Below are 19,666 nucleotides of genomic sequence, written 5' to 3'. Positions count from 1 at the left end.
TACATATACCACATCTTCTTTATCTGTTCATCAACTGATGGGTGACACTTGGACTACATCCACATCTTGGCTATTGTAAGTAATGCTGCTGTAAGCATAGGGGTGTATGTATCCCTTTGAGTTCATGCTCTTATATTCTTTGTATAAATGCCCAATAGTGTGACTACTGGGTCTTAGAGTAGTTTTATTTTTAACTCTTGGAGGAACCTCCATACTGTTTTCAAGAGTAACTGTACCAGTTTGCATTCTCACCAACAGTGCTCAGGGGTTCCCCTCATCCTTGCCAATCCTTGTTGTTTCTTGTATTTTTGATTTTAGCCATTCCGACAGATGTGAGGTAGTATCTCATTGTGGCTTTGATTTGCATTTCCCTGATGATGAGTGAAGTTGAGCATGTTTTCATGTGTCTGTTGGCCATCTGGATGTCTTTGGAGAAATGTCTGCCCATTTTTTAATTGGATTATTTGTGGGTTTCCTGCCCATTTTTTTTATTGGATTATTTGTGGGTTCTTCTGGGTGTTGAGTTTTATAAGTTCCTCATATATTTTGGAAGCTAACCCTTTATTGGATATGTCATTTGCAAATAATCTTCTCCCATTTGGTAAGTTGTCTTTTAGTTTTGTTGATTATTTCCTTCCCATTTCCAATTGCACCAAAAATAATAAGATACCTAGAAATAAACCTAACCAAAGAGATGAACCAGAGTAACCTATACTCCAAAAACTGTAAAACATTGATGAAAGAAATTAAAGATGACACAAAGAAATGGAAAGATATTCCATGCTCATGGATCGGAAGAACAAGCATTGTTAAAATGTCTATACTACCCAGAGCAATCTACACATTTAATGTGTATCAAAATCCCCATGGCATTTTTCACAGAGCTTGAACAAGCAATTATAAAATGTGTATGAAGCACAGAAGACCTTGAATAACCAAAGCAATCTTGAAAAAGAAAAGCAAAGTTGAAGGCCTCACAATTCTGTACTTTGAGTTATATTACAAAGCTGTAGAAATCAAAGCATCATGACACTGACAAAAAACAGACACATAGATCACTGGAACAGAATAGAGAGCCCAGAAAGAAACCCATGGGCCAATTAATCTTCAACAAAGGAGGCAAGAAGATGCAACGGGAAAAAGGCTGTCAAGTCAACAAATGATCTTGGGAAATCTGGACCATTTTCTTACACCATATGCAAAAATAAATTCAAAATGGATTAAAGACCTGCATGTGACACCCGAAACCATAAAAAGCCTGGAAGAGAGTATAGGCTGTAACCTCTTTGACAAGCCATGGCAACTTCTAGATATGCCTCCTGAGGTGAGGGCAATGATCTTGCAAGGACAGCAGTAGGAGATTAATTTCTCACCTTCTACAGCTAATATCACAACAGGCGCACAGATTGAGAGGAGAGGGGTGGGGGCAATAGCCGATCGTGTTAAGCATGTCTTTCTCTAGGTGGTATTATAAAATATTCCTGGAGAGGGGAATCTTCTCTATTCTTCAAATCTTCAAAAACTAGTACTGTTGCATTTATAGTTTTTATAAAAAGCCTAAAATCATTATTTTCAAAAGAAATGGTGCACGTGTGAGTGTATCAGGCCAGTAACCTGGTAAATATGCTTAGTAAATGTAAGTCCCTGTTATCTCTGGTAAAAAGGAACTGACTATACTTCCAGCAGGAGTAACAAAGTAAAAACGAGACACTGTAGAGCAATAAGCTTCTTTGATAGGAACATCACCACTGCTGCCCCAAGCAGCCAAAACTATAAATGAATGGCTGTTCTAAGCGTAAACCCTTTGAGAAACTATTCTATATCAATCAGAGACCAGCGCTTCTGGCAGCAGCATCTCTCCCTCAAACAAATATAAAACTGGGCAAAAATTTTGAGAAACGATTATTTTAGGGCTCTGGTAAAAGAGCAAAGACAGACAACAAATAAGGATTTATTTATGAGACTCTGCTGAACCTCTGCACACACAGTGGGCATCTGCAGTGTTCTTGCGTGGGGATGCTTCTCCCAACCCCATTAGTTTGGCGGTGCCACGGAAGTGGGGCTGGCTATGAAAACCAGCAGCTTCACTGCTGGAGGGAGCTGCTTTGATTTGGGAGGAAAAGGAGAAACCCACATCCAATAGCATTATCTGTAAAATCAGATTTGCTCAGAAATAAATGGGTGTCCTTCATATGCTGGACAACGATGCCTCAACAAATGAAGGCACATTAAAAATATTCCCAGATAGGGGCACCTGGGTGACTCCGTGGTTGAGCGTCTGCCTTTGGCTCAGGGCATTGATCCCGAGGTCCTGGGTTTGAGTTCTGCACTGGGCTCCCCACAGGGAGCCTGCTTCTCCCTCTGCCTGTGTCTCTGCCTCTCTCTCTGTGTGTCTCTTGTGAATAAATAAAATCTTTAAAACAAAACAAAAGAAAAAAAGTAATGGAAATTTATCTATAGTTTAGTTTATACATTACTAAAGTATTTGCATACATTATGTAAGCAAATTTGGGGCTAAATTTGTCCAAAATGTACTTTGCTGTGCTTGTCAAATGTCAATGTATTTAATTTGAAATTTTGGAAATCTGCCAATCTTGGAACAATAAATCATGTTTAGGACATAGTTTGTAGGTACTTTTATTGGATTCATTGTGAAGAGAAGGGGTGATAGAAAAAATGGGCAGAAGAATTACTAGAAAATGTTCTTAATTTTGTTATCAGAAAACTTCCAAGTGTATAATGGGAAATGTTTTGCATTGTTTGTTAATTTGATGCTTGCTGTCTTCATCCTAAAAACAATTCAAACCAGCTATAATCAGGTGAATCACAAACTGCCATTTGCAAAGTTTTATTTATATTTTCATATTTCTGAATTACTTTTCAGCAAATTGCTATTTCTCTCTACTAAACTGTGCCCTAAAACTGCTGTCTTCTGTGGCTAACAACAAATAATAATCTTTAAACAGTTATTTAGTAAAATATGACCTCTTAGCAAAATATCATAAGTTTAAAAAATAGAGGTAACAGAACCTAATAAAACCTGATATGGGTAGTCCCGGTGGTGCAGTGGTTTGGCGCTGCCTTCAGCCCAGGGCGTGATCCTGGAGACCCGGGATTGAGTCCCACATCGGGCTCCCTCCCTAGAGCCTGCTTCTCCCTCTGCCTGTGTGTCTCATGAATAAATAAATAAAATCTTAAAAAAAAAAAAAACCTGATACTAACAAGATAGTAGAGTCACACCAAATAAATAAAGGACACAACTGTATGTATGTATGTATGTATGTATGTATGTATGCATTTGTAGGGCATGGGGAGGTGAGGGGGAAAAGGGGGAGGAAGAGAGAATCCCAAGCAGACTCCATGCTGAGGGTGGGGCTCAATCCCACGACCCTGAGATCCTGAGTTGAAACCAAGAGTCAGCTGCTCAGCTGACTGCACCACCCACGTACCCCCAGACCAGTCTTAAAAAGCTCAAAGGGATATCAGTGGAATTGTATCATCATGTAATTTAATGAAGGATCCTTGTGAGTGGAAGACTTTGTATGTTTACTTCAATCAAAAGGATTTATTTTGTTTTTTTCTCTCTCTCTCTCTTTTTTTAAAGATTTTATTTATTCATGAGAGATACAGCAAGAGAGGCAGAGGGAGAAGGCTCCAGGTAGCACGATGTGGGACTTGATCCTGGGACTCCAGGATCCTTTGGCACTGAACCAAAGTCAGATGCTCAACTGCTGAGCCACCCAGGTGTCCTTGGTTTTTCTCTTTTTAATTTAAATTGAAAATTTTAAGTAATCTCTCTATCTAGCATGGGGCTCAAACTCACAACCTTGAGACCAAGAGTTGCATGTTCCACCAACTGAGCCAGCCAAGCGCTCCAAAAGGATGTATTCTATTCTTGGGTGTTCTGTTTATATTTTATCAATTATTAGAACTGCTGATACAGTACAACCAAGTTTATTTTTTTCTTACCAAGACAAGAATCTCAGGGCTCCTGGGTGGCTCAGTGATTGAGCTGGGTTTTCTGCTTCCAGCTCTCACTGGACTGCAGTCAAAGTGCCAGCTGGGCTGCATGCTCATCCGGAGGCTGGTTTGGAATGGAATTCATTTCCTTGTGCTCTAGGACTGCAAACTTCAGGGGATTTGTTTGCTTCTATTTTTGCTGGCTCAAGGCCACTGTCAGCTTCTAGAAGATGTGTGAGGTTCCCTGCCATGTGGCCCTCTCTGTAGGGAGTTCACTTCATGGCAGTTTGTTTTTTCAAGGCCCAGCTAAAGAGTGAAAGTGAGCCCGGCAGCAAGAAGTCTTGATGTAACCCGATTATGAGACCCATTACCTCTATCATATAGCATAACACACTCATGGGAGTGACATCCATTACCTTCTTATTCTGTTAGTTAGAAGCAAGTCACAAGTCCTTCCCATGCTCAAGTGGAAGGGATTATACAATCCAGGATGCAGGAATCATGAGTGTTACCTTAGAGTCTGTGTGCCATACCATTTAATTCCCAGTACCTGATACTCAGGAAGCCAAACTTAGAAAACAGTATTTTTTGAAAAGATTTTATTTATTTGAGAGAGAGAGAGAGAGACAGCGAGTGGGGGAAAGGGGCAGAGGAAGAGGGAGAAGCAGACTCCCCGCTGAATAGGGAGCCTGATGTGGGGCTCAATTCCAGGACCTTGAGATCTGAGCCAAAGGCAGACGTTTAACTGACTGAGCCATCCGGGTGCCCCAGGAAATAGTATTTTATTTAAACAAAAACTTATAGAGCTTTTATTCTGAGTCAGAAACTGTTCTAAGCACTTAACATTCTACGGATAGGAAGAGATGGAGCAGAGACATCAGTGAACTCATCCAGGATCATTCAGCTAAGTGACTGCAGGGCTGGGACTCCAGCTCGTGCTCTCTGGCTTCTGAGCCCATACTCTTATACTCTGTATACTCATAATAGTATGCTAAGCTGTCAAAAACAAAGTCAATGCATCAATGAATGCTATTGGGGGCACAGGAAATGATTACACAACAGCACGGTGGACCCAAGTAAGTTTTGAGACCGTATTTTCGTAACCCAATTTGGAAGTCAAGCCTTTTGGCACCATCAGAGACTTTCATTGAGATACTGGGGTCTTTCTTCTGTTAACATTAAGCAACACAGGCCACATGGAGTTGTGGTGTCTAGAACAAAAAAAAAGTGGAGGGATTTTTTGTTGTGCCTGAGATTTCTTGGAGTTGACGTCACCTTGTTATCTTTTCCTTATTTACCTGGACAATATAAAGCAAATATCATCTGTCGTAGATTCCTAAAGAAGGAATAGGTGATAGGCGATATCTCCGACGCTAATAACTGGTGATAGACCTTATGTGTGATCTGCATATTGAGTTGAGAAGCATCAGAAGAGCTAAAAATGTACGGTAATTCCAATGCTGCTGGACTTACTAGTAGAGCTGGAAAACCACATTATGAAAAATTATTCATATCTGAGACACTGTGGTATGAAAGGTCACCCAGACATAGGTGGGGAGGCAGTCTGGGGGCTAAATATGCTACAGTTCTGGTTTCACTGTAGGTCAGATTCCGTTCCAGACTAAGCTTCTGAGGAATTTTCCCTGGGGGCAGAACCATTGTGCAGGAGACAGATCCAGCCAAGTGGGCCTCCAAGAGTGGGCATTAAATATTTGACCTAGGGCCCCTCATGGCAGCGAGATGTTTATATTGTTGTATAGCAATAGATGGCTGACTTCTCATTTTGCTTCTGTTTCTTAATTACCTAGTTATTCTGTCCTTAAGGAAACCACTTCACTTTGGGAGGTTTGGTTTCCTTATCTGTGAATTAAGGGAAATGGATCAGATCATCTCCAGCCCATAGCATGAGGATGGAATTTATAGTCTCCTCTCCTACGTCATACAGACCTCCTCAATGTGGAGTCCCAAGGCTGTACACGTCTGTCACACTCTTGTTTACTTTCTCCCCAGCTCGTTCCACTTTGTTGTTTTTGCACTTCCTAGATGGCAATTTTGAGGGGCTGTACTTTCAGTAAAAAATAAAAAATAAAAAATCAATTGACCAGGATGTATTCATTCTTTCACAATATTTTGAAACACACCCTGAGCTACAGATAATTTAGGGCATGGGAGGAGTGCTGAGCTAAGTCAGGATGACCTCCCGGGAGAACGAGTACTCATGTCCTAGGAAGCCGTCAACAGGAAAGTCAAAGCCCTAATCCCTCCACCACCCATCTGTTTGTCTCTTGGAAACAGTGATCTCATGAATGCTCAGGCCTGCTTTACAGAACCTCGTGCTGAGCCAGACTCTCCTGTGATCCGAGGTACTCCTGGGAAGGAACCCAAGTCCTTTTAGAAGTTCAGTGATGCTACCTGAGGCTCTCACATTCGGGACAACGAAGGGAGGATTCCTTTCATGGAGCCCCACTCACACGAGTGCCCTGTTTGAAAAATCTGGGTGGGTCATTTTTGGTTGTGCTGCACCAGGAAGTGTGGACAGACTTGGTCATGATCCACACAACTGCAGGAAAAACAAGCAGGTTCTTTGGGTTTTGTTAAGTAGCATACCAGCTTTACTAAAATTAAAAGCAATATATGCTCTTCTAATTACCAACATTTTCACTTTAGAAATTTAGAAAAAAAAAATTAGAGGGATGCCTGGGAGGCTTAGTGATTGAGCATCTGCCTGTGGCTCAGGTCATGACCCCAGAGTCCTGGGTTCAAGTCCCACATCAGGCTCCCCACACGGAGCCCGCTTCTCCCTCTGCCTGTGTCTCTACGTCTCTCTGTGTGTCTCTCATGAATAAATAAATAAAATCTTTAAAAAAAATTTAGAAATTTAGGAAAAATTTCAGGAAAAAGAAGACTCCAAATCAAAATTCCTATAATCTCATTAGTCCCTAGAAAGACCAAAGCATAAGACCTTCTGTTGTATGCCCTTCTGAATTTTTGAATTTATGTGCTCATTTAAAAACACCTCTTTTGGAATCCCAACATGATTCTATATTTTTAATAGAGGATTATTCCATTTTCCTTCTTAAATACCTGTTGTGTGGTCAGCCTCCTTTAATTCTTGGGAACCCTGGGTGGTGCAGCGGTTTGGCGCCTGCCTTTGGCCCGGGGCGCGATCCTGGAGACCCAGGATCGAGTCCCACGTCGGGCTCCCGGTGCATGGAGCCTGCTTCTCCCTCTGCCTGTGTCTCTGCCTCTCTCTCTCTCTGTGTGACTATCATAAATAAAAAAAAAAATTAATTCTCTTTCCAACTCTTTAAGACATAGTATATTATCTCAGTTTTGCTGATGAGAAAATCAAAGTTTAGGGAATTAAGGTATTTTTTTTCAAATCTCATAGTATCTATCTATCTATCTATCTATCTATCTATCTATTGTCTATCTTATCTATCAAATGAAAGTATTATATATTTTTTTAAACCAAGCAAGGACCATGCATACTACTAAAAATATATACCCTTTGGTAGATAATTCCTTTTTGATGATTCAAATTTCACAGTTTATTTCATACCAACCCTTAGGTATCTTACCTCTGAGTTCTTTACCTGACTACAGGTTCCTTGGTTACTTTCATTACGGAGACAACAGGATTTAGAGAAGGGGATGGTGTTGCCAGTGGGAAAACAAATAACCCACTAGCAGATACTCCATTATCAAGGCTGAGGGCCAATGGGTGGCCTCCTACAATAACTAAGACTGTCCCTCATCTCCCAATGCTTTCTCAAACTTTAGGAAACATCCTTTAGGAAAATTTCTTTATTCCTTTATTCCCTCCCTCTTCTGAGCTCTAAAATCCTTTATTTATTTTTATTTTTTATTTATTATTATTATTATTTTTTTCTAAAATCCTTTAACTGTGCATTCATTGTGGCCCTCTAGCTTGAAAAAGGGACATCCTCCCTGGCTTTATTTTTGTACTCTACATTTCCTTGAGGACACAGAACCCTAGCTTTTGATGCTCCTGGTACCTATCACAAGGACCGACACAGAATAATAAACATATTTTAAATATCTATTCGTTCTTGATTGATTGTTGAACACACGCCCGTTTTCTCTTTAAGTAAGGAGTAGGACATCCATGTAGACATCAGTGGGTTCTGGAACATTCCCACTCTGCACAAGTGCTGGTACTGCTCAGCTAGGCCTCACTGTTTTTAACTGGAAGGTGGGAAATCTGAGAAACCCCGCCCACCATTAGCCCTGTCCCAAGGACTCACAGCTGCCAAAATAAACAGCACCGCCTGTGGCATTTAAACCTTCCTGGGTGATGTGGCCTCCTGCCTGGCTCCTAGAGGGTGTGTGACATGGGACGTGCAAACCACCTAGTGACTGTCACACCCTGGGTCCTTTCCTTCAGAGCTCTGTGCTCCGTGGGTTAAGGATTTTCTTCTGTGTTTGCACTGTGCACTGACAGTGAAAACTCCACCATTAGTTGCATTTTCATTTTTCGGACTTTTCCATTTTTACATAATTAACAACCTTACAGAGAAATTGTGAAGCAGCATAAAGAAATTCTGTATACCCTTTACTCAAATTCAGTAATTGCTAGCATTTCCTCCAAATATACATTTCTGTCTTGTACACAGTCTAGATGTCTCTCTATTTAGGCTAATAACTACGGGTTTATACTTCTAACTTCGATCGCAATCCACCACTAAGTAATTCTAGTCTCTCTCCTATTCTGTATTTGTAATTTCCTTCTCTAATCTATTCATTCTCTTTGATATATTTAGTCATTTGCTCATCTCCACTATCCAACCCAAACCACTGTGGAAAGCCAAACTGCTAATAGAGTTTAGTATTTGTTTACAGTTCTTTCTGTCTTTAGATTGAAGGCACATATTCAAAATACTCTGCTCACAGCTATATTCATATGACAAAAATCATCGTATTGTACACTTTAGATATCTATAGAGTTTTTTATTAAAAGATTTTATTTTATGTATTCATGAGAAACACAGAGAGAGAGAGGCAGAGACACAGGCAGAGGGAGAAGCAGGCTCCCTGGAACATGACCTGAGCCAAAGGCAGACACTCAACCCTTGAGCCACCCAGGCATCCCAAAATATCTGTAGTTTAAGTCATGTCAATAAAGCTGTCCAAAATTACCGTGTTTATAAGTTTCTAAGGTTCATTCCCCAGAGAAACTTTTCAGAGAAGTTATATTGTTTAAGGTACAGTAAGGTTGATTTATTTCTGTTTATTTTCTATTTCAGGGTTCAACTGCCCTCTTTGTTAATTTCATTTCTTTTTTTTAATATATAAAGCATTAAAATGGTTCCAAAAGTCAAAACTGTCCAGAAAGTTATAAATGGAGAAGTGTTTGATTCCCACCTGCCCTCTGTAGATAACTGATCTTACTGGTTTCTGATCTATCCTTCCTGTTTTTTCTTTCTTTCTTTCTTTCTTTCTTTCTTTCTTTCTTTCTTTCTTTCTCTTTCTTTCTTTCTTTCTTTCTTTCTTTCTTTCTTTCTTTCTTTCTTTCTTTCAACAAGCAGATATAAATAGGTAAAGAGGATTAAGAAACACAATCTTCCAGCTACAAAATAAGTAAGTCACAGGGCTGTAAAGTACAGCATAGGAACACAGTCAATAATCATTTATAATCATGCCATAATCATTTATAAGGTGACAGATGGTAAGGACACTTATGGTGGTGAGCATTTTGCAATGTATACAGATGTCGAAACTATGTTGTACACCTGAAACTAATATAATATTATATATCAACTATACTTCAGCTAAAACGAAATTTGAAAAAATGGTTGAAGCAAAATTATTCAGTGTGTTGTGGAACGTATAACATATGTGAAAGCAAAATGTATGACAACAACACACAGGCTGGGAGGGGAGATATGCAAATGCACAACTGCAAAGAAAAATAACCCCAAACCACCGAAACCAAATAAACAAAAATAAAAAGATATATGTACATTTATCTTATTTCTCCTTCTTTCATGTATGTATACCATGTATAGTTTGCTTTTTTTTTTTCTTTCACGTAACAGCATATCCTTAAAGTTGCTCCATATCGATTCATATCAGTCTCTTTTTTTCTTTTTTGGCAGCCATATAGCATCCCATGCCTTTCTGTGGGAAGTGTATGGTTTCATGTTTTACATTTAGACTTCTGATGTATCTGCACTTTATTCTTGTGAATGATACAAAGTATGGATCTCATTTTATCTTTTTCCAAGTGGCTACTCAGTTGTCTCATTTACTGAAAACTTGATTTTTTGCTCCAGTGGAGTGAGCTGTGCTGCTACTACGTCTGTGATGCAGTCCTGGGCCTCTTTTTGGACAGTCTAGTCTGTTCCTCTTGTCAGTATATTCATGTGCCAGGACCTCATTGTTTTATTTATGGAAGTTTCACCGGATAGTTTAATATGGGAGGTAGGCTTCTTATTGTAGCTTTTCTTTTTCTTTGTTTCTAGCTCTTCTTTCGTTTAGGTTTCCATGAGAACTGAAGCTGAACTTCAGTATCAACTTGTCTAATTTATGAATTTACAATTTGACCAGGGTGTTTTCCCATTTGATCAAGTATCTTTTATGGCTTTTGTGTGGGAGTGTTTTGTCGTTTCCCTCATACAGGTTTTACACATTTTGTGTTAGACTTATACCTAATTATCAGATTTTCCTTGTTAGTATTATAAACGGCATTTTCTCTGCCATCATGTCTTCTGGTTATTGTTTGTGTATATAAAAACTATTGACTTTTAATATTTTATTTATTTATTCATGAGAGACAGAGGCAGAGACATAGGCAGAGAGAAAAGCAGGTTTCCTGTGGGGAGCCCGATGCGGGGCTGGATCCCAGGACCCCAGGATCACAATCTGAGCTGAAGGCAGACGCTCAACCACTGAGCCACCCAGATGTCCCCAAACTATTGACTTATGTCTTCATTTTACAGCGTGCTACCTTGCAGAAGTATTTTATGACTTAGCCTAACCGATTTCAATAGTTTAGTCTTGCCATTGATTCCCTAGGGTTGCCCAACTATACTCTCACCTCAAGATAGTTCTTACTTTTTAATTCTTTTTTCCCCTCTCTTTTCTAATTCTTAAGCCTCTTGTGAGTTCTCCTGTCTCATTGCATTAGCTCATATTTTCAGTGAAATGTCAAATAATCACGGATAGAGTGGGCTCCTTGCCTTGCTCTCTGCCATTGTCTCTTGAACAACCATATGCAATTGAATCTTGAACAACACAGGTTTGAGCTGCACAGGTCTGCTTATACACATGGTTTTTTTCAATAAATCCAGCAACAGTAGCGTAATGTATTTCCCCTTACTCATGATTTTCTGAATAACATTTTCTTAGCTTTAGTATAAGAAGGGCACCTGGGTGCTCAGTGGTTGAGTAGCTGCCTTCGGCTCAGGTTGTGATCCCCGGGTCCTGGAATCGAGTCCCACATCAGGCTCCCCTCTGCCTATGTTTCTGTCTCTCTCTCTATGTCTCTCATGAATAAATAAAATCTTTTAAAAAAAGAATACAGTCTATAATACGTATAACATACAAAATATGTGCTGACCATGTTATCAGTAAGGCTTCAGGTCAGCAGTGGGCTATTAGCTAAGTTTCTGGGGAGTCAAAAGTTGTATGTGGATTTTTGACTGTGTGTGATGTCAGTGCTCCTAACTACCTGCTTGTTCAAGGGTCAACTGCATATGAAAAATACCTTAAGTGACAGAAATAAGTCTTTAGTGTAACAAGTTTCTGGATATTTATCTGGCAAGATGAGATTAAGGCCCTTCTTATGCCTAGTAACTAGAAAAAGATATAGCAAATGGTAAAAGTAAAAATTTGATTTTATAATGATCCATTGAAAACACTTGTGCTGGGTCCCAGTGCTACCTTTTATATTTAAAGGACTCTTTAATTATATTTTGCTTTTCATTCATTGATTTGTCTAAGATTTATAGAATACCTTTAATACTCCAGACACTTAGATTTTTTTCTCATTTAACTTGTACTACACCCATGTGAAGTAGGTATTGTCCTCACTATATATGGAGAAAATTGAGGTAAGAGTTAAGTGGACACACAGCCTCTAAAGCTGAACTGTGATTTTGAATCTGCATCTACCTGTTTGAACTTTTCTAAACTCTCATATATTTCTTTGTCAGGGAGTAGAAACACAGAAGAGTAACAATCAGTATATTTTTGGAAAGTAAAGGTCCAGGGATCCCTGGATGGCTCAGTGGTTTAGTGCTGCCTTTGGCCCAGGGCATGATCCTGGAGTCCTGGGATCGAGTCCTGTGTCGGGCTCCCTGCATGGAGCCTGCTTCTCCCTCTGCCTGTGTCTCTGCCTCTCTCTCTCTTTCTGTCTCTAATGAATAAATAAATTTTTTTTAAAAAAGAAAGCAAGGTCTTAAATTCTCATCCTTTCATTAAAGGTCACATGCTATATTCAGTTACATGTCGAGGGCAGGTTTCTAGGTCTCTCTCTTTTTTTTTTTTTAGTTTTAGGAGTACCAAATCTATAACTGATTCCAATAATTTTATTAGTATTTTTAAAAATCTTTATTTATTTATGATAGCCACAGAGAGAGAGAGAGGCAGAGAGAGAAGCAGGCTCCTTGCACCGGGAGCCCAACGTGGGATTCGATCCCAGGTCTCCAGGATCATGCCCTGGGCCAAAGGCAGGCGCCAAACCGCTGCGCCACCCAGGGATCCCCCTAGGTCTCCTTAAGTAGAACTGGGAGTGTATTTGTTCTTCTCAATTGTCATGAAGGATTTGAGAGAAATGTTCCTTACAGTATATGGGATCCAAATGACCTCAAGACGCTTTCCAGATGGTGATAAGTATATCAAAGTATCCAGGACCTAGAAAAGCACCTAACATAGGATAAGCACTCAAATAACAACAATTAAAGCTTATTAGTGTTCATTCTGCTCTACATTCTTTACTTTTATTAACTGGTTTCATCCTCACAACAACCCCAAGGGCATTTATTGCTTGTTCTATTATTGCTTGTATTGTATAGATGAGAAAAACTGATGCATGAATTAACTTACCAAAGATCATACTCAATAAAAAAGCTGGAATTCTGTTTTCAAATTCCCTGGTCTTAACAGGGAAGTTCTGGGATCATGAAAAAAGGAAAATATTCCACCTCCTGAAATGAATCTACCAGCATTACTTATGAAGTGTACACTTTTCTGTTCACTTAATGTGGTGGGTGATTTTGCAATCGCTTAAGTCAATGAAAAAAGGCTCTTGTAACTTAAGGTTAGAAGAAAGTCACCTAAAATGCCTGAATTTTTTTTTTAAGATTTTGTTTATTTATTCACGAGACACACACAGAGAGGCAGAGACACAGGCAGAGGGAGAAGCAGGCTCCATGCAGGGAGCCTGATGCCAGACTCGATCCTAGGACTCCAGGATCACACCCTGGGCCAAGGCAGATGCTAAACCGCCGAGCTACCCAGGCGTCCCCGAGAAATTCTTTATAGAAGGTGCTTTGTTGAATCTCGGTGGTGGTGTTTTGATTTCAACATACTGAACTTCTTGCAAAACTGCAAAGCCCAACGCTGCTCAGAACGTAAACGAGCTTCTAAGGGCCGGTACCGAGCATGCAGCGTGTGTGCACGGCCGGCGAGGCGTGCAGCGGGACGGACGGTAAACAGCAGAGGCGACTACAGACAGCGGCCGTGCGAAGGCCCAGGTCACCCACGGCGGCTGTCGGATACCGAGGAAGTAGGAGTCCCACCGACGGACCTCTGCGTCCGCGCCCGCGCCCGCGCGCGCTTTTCATTACCCAATACCTTCCGCTGCCTTTCTTCTCTTTTGCGCAAAAGCCAACGGGCGCTTCCCGCGCTCGGGACCAAAGACGCCATAAAGCAGGAAGGCGGTCGGGGCCCGGCGGGGAGCGGGCCGCCCCGCGATGCCACCCCAGGTCACCCGGCGCCCGGCCCGCCCTCCGGGGCCGCTGCCCCGCAGCCGCCGCCCCGCGCAGCCCCGCGCGCGGCCGCTCGGAAACCCCCAGCCCGCAGGCCGCGCTCCCCGCCCCGCCGCGGGCCCGGGACCACCAGCAGCGCCGGCCCGCCCCGAGGGACCCCGGCTCACGGGCCCCGCCCCCCTCCCCTCCCTGTCGCCCTCCCCTCCCTGTCCCCCTCCCCGCTCCTCCTCCCCCTCCCGCCCCCCCCCGCGCGCCGAGGGGCGGGGCCTCCCGCGGACCGACTCCCAGCGCCGCCCCCTATTGGGCCAGGGGACGAGTGACGCGCGAGGCCCCGCCCCCCGTCGCCGCCGGCGCTCGCGGCGCTGACGTGGCGCTGACGTGGCCCGGGCGGCGGCGGCTCCTCCCGGCGCGGGCAGCCACTCGTCGCCGCGAGAGAGGGGCGGGGTGGCCGGGGCCGCGTTCCCCGGGCCCGCTCGCGGCCCGCCCCGCCGCCCCGGCCCCCCGGATGAGGGTATATATTCGGAGCGGCCGCGGGACGCCGAGGCGTGGCCGCGCGCAGGCAGCCGGAGCCGGAGCCGGAGCCGGAGCCGCCCCAGGAGGTGAGGGGCCCGCCCGGGGTGGGGGGGGACGCGGGGCCCGGGGTCGCCCCGCGCGTTCCCACGGCCACAGCCCCGGCGGGGGAGCTGCCCCGCGCGCTTCCCTTTCGCGGAGACGCCGCCGGGGAGCGCGCCCCAGCCGGGGGCGGGATGGGGGTCGCCGAGCGGCTGCGGTGGCCTCACCTGGATGTGGGGGGGCCTCGGGCCCGGGGGGCCGTGCGCCAGCTCGGGGGCCTCGGTGGGGACGTGTCGGCTGCAGCGGCCCGGGCCGTCGGGCCCCGGAGAGGGCGGCGGTGCCCCTGCGCGCTGCCCCCCCCTGCGCGGCCCCCCCTGCGCGGCCCCCCCTGCGCGCATCCCCACCCCGCGCTGCCCCCCCTGCGCGGCGCGGAGCGGTCTGGTCTGCGGGTCGGGGGCTGCACTGGGCGCTGGGGCGGGACAGGGTGGAGGCCGCGGGTGTCCGCGGGTTCGGGGCCGAGAGCACACGTGTGGGAGTCGGGGAGCGGGAGGGTGCCGTCAGCGGCGCGCAGCCCAAGGACTTGCCAGGTGGGATCCTCGGGGTGCGGGCCCAGGGGTTTACGGGAAGCCGGAGGCAGTTCCTGTGCCCTCCTTATTGTGAGTTTGGCTCCGTTAGCTGGGATTAGGGAAGACCTCGGCCCAGCTGCCAAAGCATTTATAGGATTCAGGGTGATGGCTCGACTCCAAGGCTGGTTTTCAAAAGTTCAGAGAAGTCTGCTTATCAGTTCTGGGGGGCATCTTACAGGGGCAGGACGGAGGCCAGAAAAGGGGGGGGGATAGTGGATTTCTTTCATGCTGGCGTTTAAATCCCTGCAGAGGTATATTTGATCACCGTGGATGTTTGCCGAATTTGTCATTGTTTTCGATGCAGACGTATGAGGTGATGGGTGTCATCCTTTTGCAGAGCAGATCCTTGACTTTTTTCAGACTTTGCTGCTCAAAATAAAAATCCTCCTCTCAACTCTTGAATTGGTGCCTATTGCGTACCATGAACGCCCACATCCCGACCTCTTACCAGAATTATGGGGGGGGGGGGTTGGAAATGATATTTTTGTGGTTATTATCTGCCTCCAGAAAAATAGGTAAATCATTCCTGTTCAAAACTCAAGTATGGTTCTGTTAGGAGCATGTATAGTTCCGTAGATTAGCACATGTGACCTTGTCAGTCTTTACTGACCACCAAGTGGCCAGGTATCAAAGTTTAACCTGTGCACGGGGAAAATTTAACCTAAGAGTTGTTAGTCGCATGGATCCGTTTTCCCAAGCATCTGAAGGTGGAAGCGTATCTAATGACTTCTTAGGAAAAGATTGATTTGTACCTTTTTTAAAAGATTTTATTTATTCATGAAAGATACAAAGAGAGAGACAAAACCTAGGCAGAGGGAGAGCCCAATGTGGACTCCATCCTGGGACTCTGGGGTCATGGCCTGAGCCGAAGGCAGGCACTCAACGGCTTAGCCACCCAGGCTTCCTGAGATTGACTTGGATCTTAAAATGTTATAATACTGTGTTTGCATATGTGTTTTAGTAGGCAGGAACTCTCTGCTCTTGACTCTCATTTAAGGCATGTGAGCAAGGCTTTTTTTTTTTTTTTTAAGATATTATTTGTTTATTTGAGACAGATCATGAGTAGGGGGAGAGAAGGGGGAGAAGGAGAAGCACTCTAGGCTGAGCAGGGAGCCCGACACGGGGCTCTATCTGAGGACCATGGGATCATGATCTGAGCCGAAGGCTAACACCCAACCAACTGAGCCACCCAGGCACGCCCCGGAAGGCTGGTTTTATTGTCTTCATGAGGAAATGTGTACACAGGGAAGGTGGAATGGTTTGCACAGGGTCACTTGATGGGGAGGGACGAAGAACCAGGACTTCCAATTCTTAAATTTCCTGGTTGCCTGATGATCTTCCTGCTGTAGTATACTCCTTTAAATCTGGGCAAAAGCAGTAGTATAGGTGAGACCTAGGAAAGGCCCAATTCCCTGGAAAATAGTTCAATAGAAAAGTCTGTCTTAACTGTGTTTTTTTTTTTTTTTTACATGATGTGTTTTTAAAATAAAAAAATAATGGTATTTCTCTTGAAATCTGTATAAATCGGGCAGCCCCGGTGGCGCAGCGGTTTAGCACCGTCTGCAGCCCGGGGTGTGGGGGGCCCAGGATCAAGTCCCGCATCAGGTTCCCTGCGTAGAGTCTGCTTCTCCCTGCCTGTGTCTCTGCCTCTCTATCTATCTCTCTCTCTCTCTCTCTCTCTCTCTAAAATAAATAAATAAATAAATAAGTAAATACGTAATAAATAAATAAAAATCTTAAAAAAATCTGTATAAATCAATAGAAACGCCTTTTAATATTCTAATACGTGTCCAAAGCTCAGTCTTCTAACTTCTTTGCTTTTTTATCCATTTGCACTTGCCAGGGGATCTCATTCATAACTTAATGTCATGTATGCTGATGACCTTGAAAGTTGTATCTTTAGCTCTGGTATCAACTCTGAACTTTAGACTACTACATTCTGCTGTCTCATCAGCAGTTCTATTTGGATGTCTGATAGGCACCTCCAGTTTAGCATGTCCAAAAGTGAGGTGTTGATTCCCCCACTCTCCTGGCATATTCCTGAACCTGCTCCTGTCCTGGTGTTTCCCCACCTCAATAAATGGCACCACCACTTGAAGTCCTCTTTGCTTTATTCTTATCTTTCTGTCTCCACATTCCATCCCATTATCTAATCCTGTAAGATTAGGATCCACATCCACCACCGCTCTAAGCCAGCATCATCTCATCTAGGGTACTGCAGTAGTTCCCTAACTGCTGTCTGCTTGTTTCCACGTTTGCCTTTGTTAACAGAATTTTTTTCCCCACGCAACAAAGGAATGAGCCCTCTGAAACTTAAGACCATGAAGCTCCCCTGCTCCAAATTCCCCAATGGCTTCCCAAACCCCAGAGTCTTTAACTTTGACCAAAAGGCCTACTTGATCTGCTCAATGTCCCCCCTCAGTTACAGTCACTCGGGCGCAGTCCCTGTGCTCCAGCTGCATTGACCTTACACGTTTGTGTTTCAGGACTGCTGTCCGTAGAATGTTTCTGAGACCCTGACTTGCTTGCTCTTTCTTCATTTGGATGGCTTGTCAAATGTCTCAGAGGCCCCACCTGACCACCCCATTTAAAATATCTACCATCCCCCCATTGTGCTTTCACCACTTAGCCTACTTTCTTCTCCTACCTGACATTTTATGCGTTTGCCTGTCTCGTACTGGAATGTGGGCATGCACGTTGTTGCTTTGTGCGTTGCTGTGTCTGTGTCCCCTACATCAGCGCCTGGCAGACAGTAAGTGCTCAGCTCATTAAATACTAAATGAAGTAATGGCACACGAAAGTTAAATAATTTTCCTTCATAAATTGTCTATTGACGTATCTTTGCATGTGGAAAGGAAACCGAGTAGTAACCTATTGGCATGAGTGAGGTTGTGGGCTCTCACCTGTCTTTTTTTTTTTTTTTTTCTCACCTGTCTTTGAAGGAAGTAGCAGCACTGAAACCAGTTCAGCCACCTGGCTGAATCTAAGGCCACCTGCCGCCCATTTCCCAGCACTATGCCTTCTTCCTTGAATATCTTTATTTACCTGAACCACTGTTGATGCCGTTCCCACTGACTGGGTTTTCTTTTACTTCTACCTTTCACAAACTTCTTTTCATCCTCCAGTGCCTAACTCAAGTAGTAGGTCTCATGTCCTATGGGCTATAACTCAGTGGTCTGAAGGCCAAATTTCACTTTTATGTTAGTAACATTTATAGAGAGCTTTTTTTATGTGTCAGGTATTGTCTTAAATGCTTTTCATTTTACTTCATTAATCCTCTTAACTTTAGAGATGAGTACTGTTTTTATCTTCATTGTACAGATGAGAAAAATTGAGGCACAGAAGGGTTAAGTAACTTGTTCAAGGTCACAAATTTAGGAGAGAGTGGAGCTGGAGCCCGATGCTGGCTTCCTTCAGCTTTCCTGCCTCTCTTAAATGAGAGGTTGAATTCTTGGTATTTTCTCTGCTTATGAGAGTGATTGTCTGATGGAAAGATCATGGGCATAGAGTCAGGTTTATCTGAATTAAAATTCCTGTTTTTCTGTTGATTAGATATGTAGTGTTGAGCAAATTACTGAATCCTTTTGAGTCTCATTTGCTTACTGGTTGTAATTTCATGTATGCCTCTGAACCTGATGAAAAAAATTTTATTGTTCCCATTTTGCAGATGAAATTAACAGAGTTGAAGGTATCTATGACTTAGCCCAAGGAATAGAGCCAGGAATAAAAGTCTATTCTGTTTGATTCCTAAGCCCATAAAGATCGCTTGAAGCTAGAGTATGTGAGGCAGGCCTTTAAGGGTGAGTGGGATTTCAGTAGATAGGAGGGACTAAAGAAGTGCATGGAGGAAAGGACAAGGTTTTGGGTGACAGCAAGGTAGAGCTGTGTCCCACCCTGATAATAAGGTTTCATTTTTGTTTCATATGGATGCCTTAATTTCATTAGGAATCATTGGTAACTCTTAAAGTGCATTTTATAAGTAGTACCATTCATTTCACACTTGAAGCATCATATCCCTGAAATACATCTAAATAACAAGCCAAAAATAAAAGTTGGAAATATAACACGTTGAATCTTATGTAAGGCTCATCTAATTTGAAGTTGATTTTATAAGAAGAATCATGAAGCCAGTCTATCACTTCAGTTTTAGAGGGCACCTGATTAAAAGAAAAAAATTGCAGAAGCTATGTGCCTGTCTCTATTGTATTAATACCTTTCCTGAGTTTATTTTTAAGTGGACAGTAGTTAAAATTATTTCTGATTTGGATCAATATGCCCAATACCAAGTAAAAATAATAATGCACCTTATTTTATTCTTAAAGATTCTATTTATTTATTTTAGAGAGAGGCAGAGATAGTGAGAGAGAGCCCAAGCAGAGAAGAGAGGGAGAAGCAGGCTCAATCCTCCTGGGGCTCAATCCCAGGACCCTGGGATCATGACCTGAGCTGAAGGCGGACACCCAACTGACTGAGCCACCCAGATGCCCTTAGTAATGCATTTTAAAATGAAGTATTTACTCATTCTGTGAGGTTTCCCACCTGCCTATCCTGTGCATTTTCTCTCTTTTTCCATTC

The 19,666-nt window shown here is 43.4% G+C and overlaps 1 protein-coding gene across 3 annotated transcripts in view; it reads left to right on the top strand.

Annotated features, from left to right (window-relative positions):
- The first annotated feature begins 14,333 nt into the window (after positions 1-14,333).
- Positions 14,334-19,666, top strand: part of UAP1 (UDP-N-acetylglucosamine pyrophosphorylase 1) — a 36,659-nt gene continuing 31,326 nt past the window's right edge. For all 3 annotated transcript variants that reach the window (XM_072759613.1, XM_072759612.1, XM_072759611.1), the window contains exon 1: positions 14,334-14,512. The gene's annotated coding sequence lies outside the window, so the exon portion shown is untranslated. The remainder of the gene's footprint in view (positions 14,513-19,666) is intronic.

Source organism: Vulpes vulpes, chromosome 5 (assembly GCF_048418805.1).
Source record: "Vulpes vulpes isolate BD-2025 chromosome 5, VulVul3, whole genome shotgun sequence".
Classification (NCBI taxonomy): Eukaryota; Metazoa; Chordata; class Mammalia; order Carnivora; family Canidae; genus Vulpes; species Vulpes vulpes.
Note: the sequence above shows the minus strand (reverse complement) of the source record. Positions and strands in the feature narration are given on the sequence as shown.